This window comes from Rutidosis leptorrhynchoides, chromosome 9, assembly GCF_046630445.1.
Source record: "Rutidosis leptorrhynchoides isolate AG116_Rl617_1_P2 chromosome 9, CSIRO_AGI_Rlap_v1, whole genome shotgun sequence".
Taxonomy (NCBI): domain Eukaryota; kingdom Viridiplantae; phylum Streptophyta; class Magnoliopsida; order Asterales; family Asteraceae; genus Rutidosis; species Rutidosis leptorrhynchoides.
The window spans coordinates 306,266,400-306,281,683 of record NC_092341.1 but is presented as its reverse complement, the minus strand read 5'-3'; positions in this window follow the sequence as shown (position 1 = coordinate 306,281,683).

Genomic DNA, 15,284 nt, shown 5'->3' with positions numbered 1-15,284 from the left:
TGAAGACTTCGTCCGGATGAATTAGGACGGGTCTTTACATTGAGTCGTAATGTTCGTTGGATTTGTGCGACCTCGAGTAGTCAAGTGACGTATGACACCGAGAATGGACCCCGTAAGGGTCGAGCTATTGAGACTCGGTGGTAGTAATGGGAGTTGCATAACACTGCGTCAGGTGCCTCCGTATACCTTCTTGTGGAATGCTTCACTCCGGTGGTGTGATTACTTTGTACTTGGGTACCGGTGAGAAACCCGAAGGTACGTTAATGGTTTATTGTGATGATTTGCGGGTGTTAACATTTGACCGATTCGAAAAGGTCGAGGTTCGAGTACCTTGTGGTAAGTCCGCAGAAGATTTTTTAATATGACCAACGTTAGTACCGGTCATGTGTGTTGTGGAATGTCGATATTCCGCGAGATATTATCATCTTGACGGTGATAGTGTGGGGTTAAAACCCTAAGTGGGAGAGTAAGTACCCGGAGGGTACGGTAGTGCCTCGGTTTGGTAGGCGTGTTTGTGTAATTTGTCGGAGGTTGTCCCATTTTGTGAGGTAAACTAGGGACGTAGAGTGTTGATTTCAACTATCTCGTGTAGAGATATGTTAGTATAGAGCACGTTCGAGAGTGAGTTCCTTAGAGTATTGAGGACTTGTTCGTGCGAAAGGTGTGAAGATCGTCTTTGATGGGCGATCGAATTGATGTTCACCGTGTAATGGTGGACGGGTTATGGAAATTGTGGAGTTGCGCGTCGGTTGGAGTACCGAAAGGCTTGCGAGAAATTCCATCACCGTGTGCGTGATGCGGATGACTCAATTGGATTGTCGATTGGCGGTAGAACTCTGAGTAGTGAGTTGGAGTGCGCCAAGGAGTCATGAAGGATGGTTATGTGTTTGGAACGTTGTGTGGCGAGAAAGTGTGATCGATAGGATCCATTGGTGGCATCAAGGGGATGTAGAGTGTGTGAGAACTCGAATATTTGAGGAAGGCGTACTTTTTTGGCTGTTTTGGGGCTAAGATCACGAGGACGTGATCCGATTTAAGTGGGGGAGAGTTGTAAGACCCTGTTTTCATTTTCAGCTAAGTGGGACGCCATCCAAGATTCGGGACGCCGTCCAGCACTGAAGCATTAGACGCCGTCCAGATGTACTGACAGGCCAGCTATTTTATTTGGTTTTAAAAAGGGGCATTTTGGTAAATTCACTTGGGTATCAGTTTGGAGCCCTCAAAACTGATCTAGATCCCATTTGTGGATCACATTTCATCCACAAAAACACTCCCATCCAATTCTAGAGAGAGAGAGAGAGCTTGATTTGGAGAAGAAGGAGTTGGATTCTCACCAAAGCTCAGGTTTTAAAGTTGTTCACCTCGCTCCTAGCTACGTTTTGGTGGTTGTGGTAAGTTCTAACTCCGAATTTCATTGTTTGATTTGATATTCAAAGTTAGGGTTTGAACTTAAATTGTTGATAAACCCATTTAAACTCATGAAGTGAGTTTAGTGATGCTAGTAATCGGGTTTTGTGGTGTCGTTGGTGGATTTTGGGTTGGTTGTTGTTTTGGTCAAGTTCAAGACTTGCAAAATGGGTTAATCACTAGGTTTAGGGATTATGGGTGTGCTGAAACCCATTTTGGGTGTATTTTGGTTGACTAATTTTGAAATGGGTCAAAATTAGGGTTTGGTGTCAAATTGGGCATAATAAGTGTTTATCACTTAAGATTTGAGTAAATCGTGATGTTAAAATACAATCGCTAGTTAATCGTGATTATAAGTGTTTTGGGCGAGTTTTGACTTAGTCAATGTAAGGTGTGTGCAAATGGGTCGAAATTGCACTTATGGTGTTTTGGGCATAAGCTAGAGTGTTTAGCTTATTTGTTTGTGAATTATCTAGGTGATTCACGTTGGAAGATTAGGAGCTCAAGCCGGAGTTGCCTTTCTTGTAATCGAGGTGAGTGGAATATTTATACATGTATGTATGTGGTTTGTTTACTCGTACGCGATGTGGGCCTTAGGTGCCACATCGTGAGTATTGGGCGTTATGTCACAAGATGGTGACTTATTGAGGTTATGGGTTGTGACGACCCGCAAATTTCCGACCAAATTTAAACTTAACCTTTATATGTTTCCGACACGATAAGCAGAATTTGTAATGTTGAATCTCAAAAAGTTTGGAACTACATTCATGTAATCAATTACCCTTTGACCGTGTTTGACGATTCACGAACAATTATGAGTATATAGATATGTATATATAATATATAATATTAACTGAAAACATTAACAAAGTATTAGATATATGATACTTTACATGAACGTATTTGTTTCGATATATTTATCGACAGAATTAAGAGATAATATCAAATGATTGAATTATCAGATACATTATGATATGATTACGGGCCTATGTTATGAGGTCCACTGTGATTTAAGAAATCTATTCTTTTTGACAACATTCGGAAAATGGTAAAGTGATTTATAAATAAGAACAAATGTGTCAATTAACGGGAACTAGACAAGGGTTAGTGGAAATTCCTGTTTAATTTCCAAGGCATGTTTTATAATATTTTCCTCGTGACCTTGATAAGATAACTATGTTAACTTTCATTTTATTTAATATAAAAATAAGAACGTGAAGTGTAAATAACTTAGATGTCGGATATCGACAAGTTAAGTAACTCGACATTTTTCATTAAGATGATTTCATACGTTTATTTAACCTTTGGACTTTATCCCATGCTTCACCAATAGACTGTAATTTAAAAACTTGAAACCTATTATGAATATATATAATTCTACTTTTCTAAAATGTTTTATGATATAACGATTTCCATTATTTTAACCTTTTAACAAAATAATTCTTAAATATATTTAGTTTTAGAAAATAAAATTATCATATTTATTTGATTTAGTTTCAAAAGTACAAAAAAACGTTTTCAGTTTAAAAAGAACTTTATTATTAAAACGTATATATCTTTTATAAATATCTAGAACCACTTTTGACAACTCATTACTTAACCAGTATGATAAAGATAACGATATTTATATTTTATTTTATTAAATATATATAACGATTTAAATTAATATTATATATATTTATACGTGTATTATACGTATATAGTTTTATACTTTTACTATACTTTAACTTTAACTTTACCTTTACTTTACTTTTACTTTTCTTTAACTTTAATAATTCATACTTTAATAATTCACTTTAATAATTCACTTTAATAATTCACTTTAATAATTCATACTTTAATAATTCACTTTAATAATTCACTTTAATAATTCATACTTTAATAATTCACTTTAATAATTCATACTTTAATAATTCACTTTAATAATTCACTTTAATAATTCATACTTTAATAATTCACTTTAATAATTCAAAAATCTATTATAAATAGAATTGAATAGGTTTCATTATTTCAGAGAAACTTAAAAATATATTTCTCTAAACTCTCTCAATCGAATTACATATATATATTTTCTTTGTATTATTTCAAGATATTATTAGTATACATAAAATACTACGACGGAGTTATACTCAGACGATTTCAAAATAAGTTTTCAAACGGGATAGAGCTAAGAAAATTATGGGTTATAGCTATGGAGGTTATGGGTATTGATCGAGGGTATTGCTCGTGAGGTCAACCTAACGTTTATCATTTTCGTTGCGTCTACGTACTTTCCTGCAATATTGAATCACAATATTGATACGTTCGTGAATCCGAGACAAACCCTGCACTTGTTCAGTGCCGTCATATACATAATTGCTACGAAATACAGTATTGTGAGTTTCATTTGCTCCCTTTTTAATTGCTTTTGCAATATATATTTTTGGGCTGAGAATACATGCGCTGTTTTAAAAATGTTTTACGAAGTAGGCACAAGTACTAAAACTAATTCTATGTGGGTTTAAACCAGAAATATACCCTTAGCTTGGTAACATTAAACTACTTGTCTATGTACGGTAGGCGCGAATCCTAAAGATAGATCTATTGGGCCTGACAAACCCCATCCTGACTATGGGATGCTTTAGTACTTCAAGGTTATTTTAAACACACCTGATCTGGTGTACTTCAGAGGGTAAAACTTGAATGTTAAGGCTTGTTACCGGGTGCCTACAACTTATAGAATACTTTTAAACACTTGCGAGTGTATGGATATTTATGGAAACTGAAATCTTGTGGTCTATTACTATTACGGAAATGATTGATTATGATAAACTAATGAACTCACCAACCTTTTGGTTGACACTTTAAAGCATGTTTATTCTCAGGTATTAAAGAAATCTTCCGCTGTGCATTAGCTCATTTTAAGGATATTACCTGGAGTCATTCATGACATACTTTGAAAGACGTTGCATTCGAGTCGTTGATTTCATCAAGATTAATATTAAGTCAATTATAGTTGGATGTAATATGAAATGGTATGCATGCCGTCAATTTTTGATGTAAAGAAAGTTTGTCTTTTAAAAACGAATGCAATGTTTGTAAAACGTATCATATAGAGGTCAAATACCTCGCGATGTAATCAACTATTGTGAATCGTTTATAATGTATATGAACGGGTCCTTTCAGTTGCTATCAGAGCGGTGGTCTTAGCGAACCAGGTCTTGCATTAGTGTGTCTAACTGATAGTTGTTAAGATGCGTTAGTGAGTCTGGACTTCGACCGTGTCTGCATGTCAAAAGTTTTGTTTATCATTTTTAGTCAGAAATCATCTACTTACCATCCTTAGGAAATTACCTGCTTATCATTCTTAGTCTAGACACGTCTTGCTGCATTGATTGAATGAATAGTGTATAGACAAAATTCATATCTTAGCGTATCTGTGATGTTATGCGAGGTGTATATGAAATAGCTTTATTTTTACAACGAAATACTATTAAATATGATACAATTTTACACAAGATATTTATTTATTTATAGAATGGATATACCTAAACCTTGCTACAACACTTATAGGCAGTGTACCTAATCGTACAGTAGTGTAGTTTTTAGTAAGTCCGGTTCGTTCCACAGGGAAATCTTTTAAACAAAGCTAAACGCTATATTAGTTTTAATTTATAAAAAATACAAATATATATAAGTAATATTATTATTAAAAAGGGGGGTTTTACCGTTTAATGACCGGTTTGTCGATTTTTAAAACTTTAGTCGCAGTTAAAACCTAATGTAAAATATTAAATAAATAAAAGACTTAATTTAAAGCGTAAAATCAATAATGATAATGAAATTGCGATAAATAAAAGTGCGATAAAATAAACTTGCGTTAATTAAAGAGTACGATAATTAAAAGTGCAATTAAATACAATAACAATAAATAAAATTGCGATAATTAAAAGTGCAATTAAATATAAAATAAAGGAAATTAAATATGAAATAAAGGAATTATGCTTATTTAAACTTCCGTAATCATGATGTTTGACGTGTTGATTTTAGTTTTATGTCCATGGGTTAATTGTCCTTTGTCCTGGATTATTCAATATGTCCGTCTGGTTTTTGTCCATAACAGTCCATCAGTCATAAATATAAAGTGCGAGTATCCTCGTCAAATTATTCTTATACCCGAAGTCAAATATTCCAACTAATTGGGGACTTAAACTGTAACAAGGTTTTAATACTTTGTTTAATAATTACACCAGGTTATCGACTGCGTGTAACCCAAGGTTTTAATACTTTGTTATCAATTATGCCAAGTGTCCTTGTACATAATTTCACCCCTGTTTTAATAATTCCATAGACTATTAATCCATTCCCGTGTCCGGTTAAATGAACGATTATTCGTACATATAAATATCCGGCCCATCGTGTCCGATCGAGTGTATATGGTTATTTATAGGGACGTCCAATTGTAAATCTTTATATTAAAATTAACAAACTATCATTTAGTTAAACAAATATAAAGCCCATTAATTGCCCATAGTCTAATTTCCACAAGTGTCGTTCTTTTGTCCAAACCCCAATTATGGTACAAAGCCCAATTACCCAATTTTAGTATTTAGCCCAACATCGTGATTACTTCGTTTTAAATAAGCATAATAATAATTTAGCTACGAGACATTAATGTAAAAAGGTTGAACATAACTTACAATGATTAAAAATAGCGTAGCGTTACACAGACAGAATTTCGACTTACACCCTTACAACATTTGCTAACATACCCTTATTATTAGAATTTAAAATTAAAATTAAAATTAAAATATATATATATATATATATATATATATATATATATATATATATATATATATATATATATATATATATATATATATATATATATATACGTTTAGATAGAGAGATTGATATATGATATTTTTTTATGATGCACCAAAGCTCGATTTTTATAGGCATGTGGGCTGGAAAAGAGGCTCATGCGATCGCATGAGCTTTGCCCTTCAAGGCCATGCGATCGCATGGCCAGCTGGGGAGACTCAAAAGTCTTTAAAAACGTGGGCTGCTTATTTATTTATTATATAATATAATATATATAATTAAATTTAATTATATATATATTATATTATATTCTTGTACTCCATTGACTTGTAATTTTTAGTCCGTTGCGTCGAGCATTAAGAGTTGACTCTGGTCCCGGTTCTGGATTTTCGAACGTCCTTGCGTACAATTTAATATCTTGTACTTTGCGTTTTGAATCTTGCACTCTTATAATTCTGAGACGTTTCTTATCAATAACTGGAACCTCTTTGATTGTACTTTGTACTTTTGAGCTTTTTGGTCGTTGTGACGACCCGAAAATTTCCGACCAAATTTAAACTTTAATCTTTATATTATTCCGACACGATAAGCAAAGTTTGTTAAGTTAAATCTCAAGAATTTTAAACTGTGTTCATACATTCATTATAACCTCGACCAAATTCCGACGATTCACAAACCGTTATATATAAATAGATATGTATATGTATATATATATTATAACTTGAGAATATTAATAAAGTATTAAACGTATAATACTTTACACAAACGTATTTGTTTCAACATGATTTTCGACGAAATTAAAAAAAATATATTAAATGATTGAATTATCAGAAACATTGAATTATGATTACAAGTCTCTGTTGAGAGGTCCACTATGATTTGAGAAAATCTATTCCTCTTAACGATATTCAGAATAATTTGTAAAGCTATTTATAAATAAAAACAAAAAGTGTCATTTACGAAAGTTAGACAAAAGTTAGTGGAGAATTGGTTTCCATAATATTCTATTAATCTATTTTCAAACGTACAAAGACGTTTTCAGTTTAAAAAGAACTTTATTATTAAAATGTATATAACTTTTATAAATATCTAGAATTACTTTTGACAACTCATTACTTAACCAGTATAATAAATATAACGATATTTATATTTTATTTTATTAAATATATATAACGATTTAAATTAATATTATATATATTTATACGCGTATTATACATACATAGTTTTTATACTTTTACTATACTTTAACTTTACCTTTACTTTACTTTAACTTTAATAATTCACTTTAATAATTCATACTTTAATAATTCATACTTTAATAATTCACTTTAATAATTCATACTTTAATAATTCACTTTAATAATTCATACTTTTATAATTCACTTTAATAATTCATACTTTAATAATTGACTTTAATAATTCATACTTTAATAATTCACTTTAATAATTCAAAAATCTATTATAAATAGAATTCAATAGGTTTCATTATTTCATAGAAACTTGAAAATATATTTCTCTAAACTCTCTCAATCGATTTATATATATATATATATATATATATATATATATATATATATATATATATATATATATATATATATATATATATATATATATATATATATTTGCTCTGTATTATTTCAAGATATTATTAGTATACATATAATATTACGACGGAGTGCTGTCCGAGTGATTTCAAAATAGTTTTTTTTTAATGAGTCGAAGCTAAGGAAATTATGGGTTATAGCTATGGAGGTAATGGGTATGGTTCATGGGTATGCTCGTGAGGTCAATCTAGTGTTTATTATCTCCGTTGCGTCTACGTACTTTCCTGCAATATTGAATCTCAATATTGATACGTTCGTGAATCCGAGGCCAACCTTGCACTTGTTAAATGACGTTATATGTATTTTTACTACGAAATACAGTATTGTGAGTTTCATTACTCCCTTTTTAAATATATTTTTTGGGCTGAGAATACATGTGCTGTTTTATAAATGTTTTACGAAATAGGCACAAGTACTAAAACTAATTCTATGTGAGTTTAAACCAGAAATATACCCTTAGCTTGGTAACATTAAACTACTTGTCTATGTACGGTAGGCGCGAATCCTAAAGATAGATCTATTGGGCCTGACAAACCCCATCCTGACTATGGGATGCTTTAGTACTTCGAGGTTATTTTAAACACACCTGATATTGTGTACTTCAGAGGGTAAAACATGAACGTTAAGGCTTGTTACCGGGTGCCTACAACTTATAGAATACTTTTATACACTTGCGAGTGTACATATATTTATAAACGGAAATCTTGTGGTCTATTAATATATTGAAATGATTGTTATGATAAACCTATGAACTCACCAACCTTTTGGTTGACACTTTAAAGCATGTTTATTCTCAGGTATTAAAGAAATCTTCCGCTGTGCATTGGCTCATTTTAAGGATATTACTTGGAGTCATTCATGGCATATTTTGAAAGACGTTGCATTCGAGTCATTGAGTTCATCAAGATTATTATTAAGCCAATTATAGTTGGATGTATTATGAAATGGTGTGCATGCTGTCAACTTTCGTTGTAAAGAAAGTTTGTCTTTTAAAAACGAATGCAATGTTTGTAAAATGTATCATATAGAGGTCAAATACCTCGCGATGTAATCAACTATTGTGAATCGTTTATAATGTATATGAACGGGTCCTTTCAGTTGGTATCAGAGCGGTGGTCTTAGCGAACCAGGTCTGCATTAGTGTGTCTAACTGATAGTCGTTAGGATGCAATAGTGAGTCTGGACTTCAACCGTGTCTGCATGTCAAAAGTTTTGCTCATCATTTTTGTCGAAAATTACCTGCTTATCATTCTTAGTCTAGACACATCTTATTGCATTGATTGCATGAATAGTATATAGACAAAATTCATATCTTAGCGTATCTGCTAATTCATATCTTAGCGTATCTGTTACTGTAAACTTTGCCTGACATATTCCGTAAATTCCTCCGTAATCTACGAAACCTTTTGCTCTATATAATTAGAATACCACCCGATAGCCGGAAAATCATTTCATATCGAAAAATTCTTTATTCAATCGTACGAAATGGAATTCGTCATTAGTTCAAGTCCCTCGGATTCCGAAATGGAATCCCACTCAAGTTCCAAAAGCAGTGTGACCGGAATGGATTAACCAATTGGTCATCATCTATTCTGGATGAATTGGGGATGGGTTTGTAGCCTCCTTAATCATTGGAGACAAGAAGAAGGTGATCCCTTCCATCCACCATATTGCCCTCTTGGCAAAGAACCTGAAGCACTTACCGATGAACCTATCCGAAACACCATTTTCTCTCTTATTTCTAGAGTATCTCGTCACGATTACATACTACACCAAATTCTAGATTTTATTTATCCGCTCGTCCGAACCGACAATCACCCCGGTGTAATAGAAGAAGTCAACGAGCTTCGTGCTCGGGTAGTGGCTTTGGAGAATATGGTGCAAAGGTTACAAACACCAGCAGCAGCACCAGCAGCATAAACAGTACCACCATCAGCAACACCAACAGTACCATCACTACCACCAACAACAACATCCACATCCCACACCGCAACATCACAATCTGTATCTCAAACATCAACGTCATACGCCCTGTAAATATCCAGGAATATCAACAACAACAACAAACGATGAAGTATTAATTCATAAACTTCATTGAAGAGATATCTCTGCGGCAGTTATGTAATCTCCAAAATCTTAGAGATTATTTAATTCTGACCGTAAATCGAATGAGTGAACGGAGATGGTAGAGTAGAAACTTTGATCGAAAATGGTGTACGATTTACAAGATAGAATTGTTTTACCAACAGCATCAACAGGACCGTAGCATCATCAACACAGTCAGTGCCGTCAGTATCGTTAGAATCAACAGCACCTGTAACATCACAAACTCTGTCAGTTCAAGAATCATTGTGGACATCATTACGAATCAACAACAAATATATTGTATCAACGAGTTATGAAGTATTAACTCATTTTCAATCGAAAGATTTATATGTATATTTTATATGTATAAATTTTTAAACCATAATAAATCTTCTCGTACTAAGCTATTATGTGTGAATCTTAACTACTCAGTTAATTCATATTACAAATATGCAATGATGTACGTCCTTCGTCCTCAACTTAACCATCGTTAATTACAATCTCTGTCTCAATTTAATAAAAATCCAATTCATAATAAATCAAGTGTATTATTCGAATATATGTTTGATTTTACACTTTCATCATCGATGTACTCGAAACTTTTCAAATAACATCATTCGTACCTTGCGAAGTTCACAAGAATTTCACGAAAACCAACAAATAACAAAGTAATGATTCATAATTTCAATATTATTGAAGAAATACTTATGCAATTTATAAAGTTTTAGGGATTACTCAATTCTAATTCCAACCATAAAACAAATGAGTTTAATTTAATATTAACTCATTAAATCTATATTACATCTAAAGAAAATATACACATATATTTTCAAAAAGACTGTAATAAACTTCTTTTGTACAAAATATTAATTGTGAAATTTTTTTAACGGGTAGGTAATACCCGAGAGATATATAAATTCACAATTAATATATTACATTTTTCGAAACTGATTCAGCAATCATCAACTATACTCCCTACTTTCACAACAATATCCATTCTTTCATATAAATCAAAACAATCATACTCATTCAAATTCAATTACATATTCTGATTTTGAAATCGCATAATTCAATTCGAAATATAACCAGTATCATCACTCTTAGATTCCTATATCTTTCAAAGCTATACTTTGACTTCAAAACTGTGTTAGAACATCATATGTATTAACGATTACAATATGTGCTCAAACCCTTTGAAATTCCTGAAGACACTTCAACTAAGGAACAATCGAGATGATGATCCAACCACATGTTACCCACAGTTATACACCTGAAAAACTCTCAAAACTCAAGTTATAGTTCGACACGTATCCGTGTTAGACCCTTTGACATTTACTAGCTAAAATAACTTTTCAATTCCGTTTCAAAATAGACAGTTTTGTCACATCTCCAGCAAGTCAACTTCGACTTCTCAATCAAAACAGTCTTATTATAACCTCGATAGATACGTTGCCCTTTCGTCAACGTTACCGGGGAATCGTTTATATTCACCACATTAGCAATAAACTTACCAACAACTTCACTGATCTTTGACTTTCCAAAAAAAAAAAATCATTATAATTATCGAAACCCTATCATATACTCATTCGTACCTTATAACAAGAATTGCCATACCAATTATTGAGAATCAGCAATCAATATTTTGAAACCTCGCAGCATGTCTACATCAATAATTACATATACACACAACGTCTACCTCCAAGACTTACATTCTTTGAATGGGAAATTTTTGAAAAACACCCTAAACTGCGAACCAGTTCTCGAAATTTTGAAAAATGCTGATGAAGCAGCAAAAATTGTAAACGAACTTAACGGTAAAAAGTTGGATGATAAAGGATAGTATATTGGCAAAGCTAGAAAAAAGAGAAGCTTTGGAACTGGAAAACGGATTGAGCAAAGTATGAAGGAGGCTGTGGACAAATCACAAAGGCTGGACCTGCCTTCAAAGAATTCAAATGATTTAGTACTTGCTGAAGTCTTTAACGAATACCTTGCTCCTGACTCTAAACCCCTGCGGACAATATCCTTTATCATCCTCTGATATTAGACATTCTAAGATATCATCGTATCTTTCATTATAAATATCATCCATACTTCTGAAGATATTTTTATAATTATTCTTATCTGAAATCATTTACCTCTTCGCGCTATCTGTATTATATCATAAAAGAAACTATTTTAGTTTCTAAATTCTGAAACATTCGAGTTTAAAATAGGAATATTCTTGAAGAAGTGTTGGGAGCTGAAGCATGAGTTAGTATAATATAATGACACTTGATCAACGTGATTATATTACAGTAATTCATGCTGAGTTTCTAAATGGAACATGATGATTCACAGATCATAACGTCATCATGTGCTATGTTACACGACTCTTGTATTCTCTTTGATCTCTAAATATCAAGAAAATATTTCTTGATGATTCGGCCTTTTCCGAGGTATTCTGGTAATTTGACAAGTCAAGATCGTGCTATTACAATTTTCTTCCTAGAACATTAACAATGTTCATTCCGAAATTTATATCTGCGAATTCTGGACCATTACAAGCGGTGCTTAATCGCAAGAAGAAGAAACGAAAGGACAAAGCTCCGAACTAGAAATGGGAGTATAAATCATAGCAAATAGAAGAGAGCATTAACTATGGATGACAATGATTATAGAAGAAGCAAGGACTTTGAAATATAAGGGAAGATATAAAACCCAACAACAACCTAGAAATCACAAACCGTATATATCAATGCATATAGCAATATAAAGACACGAGAGAACTAAAAACACTATAAAACCAAGAGTATAGTAGAAGTAAATAGATTCTTCTGGAGGCAGATGAAAAAGAAGAGCGACAGATATGAAAATGAGGAGTATATCAAGAATCAGCACTGGATGAAGCATATTGACAAATACTTTAAAATATGAGTTGAGAAGGTGTGAGTTGTAAGAAAACAAATGAGGTGGATTTATAGTGAAATATCCGACAGAGAAATCGAAATGGATTATCGTATTAATTCGAAGAGGATCATAATTTCCTTAATCACCGAATAATCAAATCCAATATAGATTACAAAGATTTTCTTTTCGGAGATCAATCGTGATGACGTCAAAAGATACGACGAATCACTATTATCTTATTTCATTTATTTACGATAACTTCACTCACACGCTTTGAGTAATCGAATTATTTTATCCATTCTTCTTGAACATGATAAAACTCTATAATCGTTATAATAAAATTCTCATTGTTAGTCATGACGACCTCTATCAAATTTCGGGGACGAAATTTCTTTAACGGGTAGGTACTGTGACGACCCGGAAATTTCCGACCAAATTTAAATTTTAATCTTTATATTATTCTGACACGATAAGCAAAGTTTGTTAAGTTAAATCTCAAGAATTTTAAACTGTGTTCATACATTCATTATCGACCAAATTCCGACGATTCACGAACCGTTATATATAAATAGATATGTATATGTATATATATGTTATAACTTGAGAATATTAATAAAGTATTAAACGTATAATACTTTACACGAACGTATTTGTTTCAATATGATTTTCGACAAAATTAAAAAAAATATATTAAATGATTGAATTATCAGAAACATTGAATTATGATTACAAATCTCTGTTGAGAGGTCCACTATGATTTGAGAAAATCTATTCCTCTTAACGATATTCAGAATAATTTGTAAAGCTATTTATAAATAAAAACAAAAAGTGTCATTTACGAAAGTTAGACAAAAGTTAGTGGAGAATTGGTTTCCATAATATTCTATTAATCTATTTTCAAACGTACAAAGACGTTTTCAGTTTAAAAAGAACTTTATTATTAAAATGTATATAACTTTTTAAATATCTAAAATCACCTTTGACAACTCATTACTTAACCAGTATAATAAATATAACGATATTTATATTTTATTTCATTAAATATATATAATGATTTAAATTAATATTATATATATTTATACGCGTATTATACATACATAGTTTTTATACTTTTACTATACTTTAACTTTACCTTTACTTTACTTTTACTTTACTTTAACTTTAATAATTCACTTTAATAATTCATACTTTAATAATTCACTTTAATAATTCATACTTTAATAATTCACTTTAATAATTCATACTTTAATAATTCACTTTAATAATTCATACTTTAATAATTCACTTTAAAAATTCATACTTTAATAATTCACTTTAATAATTCATACTTTAATAATTGACTTTAATAATTCATACTTTAATAATTCAAAAATCTATTATAAATAGAATTCAATAGGTTTCATTATTTCATAGAAACTTTAAAATATATTTCTCTAAACTCTCTCAATCGATTTATATATATATATATATATATATATATATATATATATATATATATATATATATATATATATATATATATATATATATATATATATATATATATATATATATATATATATATATATTTGCTCTGTATTATTTCAAGATATTATTAGTATACATAAAATATTACGACGGAGTGCTGTCCGAGTGATTTCAAAATAGTTTTTTTTGAATGAGTCGAAGCTAAGGAAATTATGGGTTATAGCTATGGAGGTAATGTGTATGGTTCATGGGTATGCTCGTGAGGTCAATCTAGTGTTTATTATCTCCGTTGCGTCTACGTACTTTCCTGCAATATTGAATCTCAATATTGATACATTCGTGAATCCGAGGCCAACCTTGCACTTGTTAAATGACGTTATATGTATTTTTACTACGAAATACAGTATTGTGAGTTTCATTACTCCCTTTTTATATATATTTTTGGGCTGAGAATACATGTGCTGTTTTATAAATGTTTTACGAAATAGGCACAAGTACTAAAACTAATTCTATGTGGGTTTAAACCAGAAATATACCCTTAGCTTGGTAACATTAAACTACTTGTCTATGTACGGTAGGCGCGAATCCTAAAGATAGATCTATTGGGCCTGACAAACCCCATCCTGACTATGGGATGCTTTAGTACTTCGAGGTTATTTTAAACACACCTGATATGGTGTACTTCAGAGGGTAAAACATGAACGTTAAGGCTTGTTACCGGGTGCCTACAACTTATAGAATACTTTTATACACTTGCGAGTGTACATATATTTATAAACGGAAATCTTGTGGTCTATTAATATATTGAAATGATTGTTATGATAAACCTATGAACTCACCAACCTTTTGGTTGACACTTTAAAGCATGTTTATTCTCAGGTATTAAAGAAATCTTCAGATGTGCATTAGCTCATTTTAAGGATATTACTTGGAGTCATTCATGGCATATTTTTAAAGACGTTGCATTCGAGTCATTGAGTTCATCAAGATTATTATTAAGCCAATTATAGTTGGATGTATTAT